This window comes from Sycon ciliatum, chromosome 12, assembly GCF_964019385.1.
Source record: "Sycon ciliatum chromosome 12, ocSycCili1.1, whole genome shotgun sequence".
Lineage (NCBI taxonomy): Eukaryota > Metazoa > Porifera > Calcarea > Leucosolenida > Sycettidae > Sycon > Sycon ciliatum.
The window spans coordinates 15,483,913-15,485,448 of record NC_088654.1 but is presented as its reverse complement, the minus strand read 5'-3'; the positions used below and the strand labels follow the sequence as shown (position 1 = coordinate 15,485,448).

General features: G+C 43.6%; 1 non-coding gene across 1 annotated transcript; it reads left to right on the top strand.

Annotated features, from left to right (window-relative positions):
* Window positions 1-404: 404 nt before the first annotated feature.
* Trnak-cuu (transfer RNA lysine (anticodon CUU)) lies at window positions 405-477 on the top strand. Its single transcript has one exon. It is a non-coding gene; the product is annotated as a tRNA-Lys (tRNA).
* The last annotated feature ends 1,059 nt before the right edge of the window (window positions 478-1,536 follow it).

The window sequence follows — 1,536 nt, the reverse complement described above, 5'->3', positions numbered from 1 at the left end:
TGCCCGTAGACAAGCCATGCACGTGCATGTACATGCACATGTAAGTTCCAAGTGTCTGCTTCATTCCACCTTACCCGATAATTATTCAACTGTATACATGTACTGTGGAATTGTAGAAGTAAAAATAATAGAAGTCAACAACAACAACTGTACCCTTGTTATACATGTTAATATACCATCCGTATATTCCTGTTGTGTATGTAGACATCTACCCTATACTGCCTGGAAAGGTGCTCGTAATTTTTTCAAATGTTTCGTAAAGCTCTGTTCCAACTTCTATGTGTTTCTCCGGAAATCCTCGTTATTTCTAAAATTCTCCTTTTCCTCCATTCATGGTAGACATGACTTGTTATTGCAGCGCGCTCAGGTACATGCACCTAGTACTGCCCTGTGTGTCTCCAGCAGCCCGGCTAGCTCAGTCGGTAGAGCATGAGACTCTTAATCTCGGGGTCGTGGGTTCGAGCCCCACGTTGGGCGCTCTCTTTTTCTTCTCCTGTTTTTTTCCTGGTGGGTTAAAAATTAATGCCGATTGAGGACAAACTCTTGTTTCCTGTACATGCATTTTCCTCTTTACATTATCTTTATATTTCACCTTGTCACGTCCCTTCCTCCCTCTCTTACATGTACATGTACATGTATAGCAGCCACCTTCACTTCCTTTCCCCAGGAGACTGACTCCCGTTGATAGGCATCCATTTGCCTCCGGAGAATCCTTGAAAATACGAAATCAATAAAATAGCGAGAACGACAACGTTATGATATTTGAAATTACTTGTACGTGATCACCAGCCACGCGGTCACATGGTCACTGGTTGATGATACAATCCGCGTCAATGAATACATTATATCGATACTGTAAATGGCTTTCAAACCTTCGCCTCCCGAACACCTTTTGTCACTGAAAAGTGCTTAACTTAACGTCACGCTGAGCAAATGACATCCGGATATCCCGTTCTACTTGTAGTTTAATGCACTTGGACACGTGAAGGACACTTCTAGCAACTTAGCCACCCACTTAACGCTGAAGAGAGAGCTGATGCGACTTTCTGAGTTTCGTTGAAGAGACCGCACTCCGAATCACGCCGCGGCACAGGTTACATGCATCCAGCACTTCAGCAAATCAGGCAATTTGCGTCACGCAATGACGAGCAAGCTTCACCGAAACCACATACATGTAGGGTAACTGAAATTCGCTGCATACCACAACCGTGCTGAAATATGTCAGCTTTGAGTGATAAAGTGGTTGTAGATAAAGGAGATGTTTTTACCTTGGAGAATTCTTAGCTTCGTGCACGTTTTCTGCCGTCCTCGGAGGTGATACAAGGTTTTAAGCACTGTTTTGGTGCTGCCTAAACATCTGGATTCACCGCATTGACGTCAACAGTAGGATTAAGAATGTGGGATTGTGGGTCGAACACCACAGCCATTATCTTTCTTCAGAGGCCCAACTTGAGCATTTTGGTTCTGGTGCAAACCTACCAAAATCTACCTCACGATTTCCTTCAAAGTAAATACATGTTCACTCATTCGAAATCT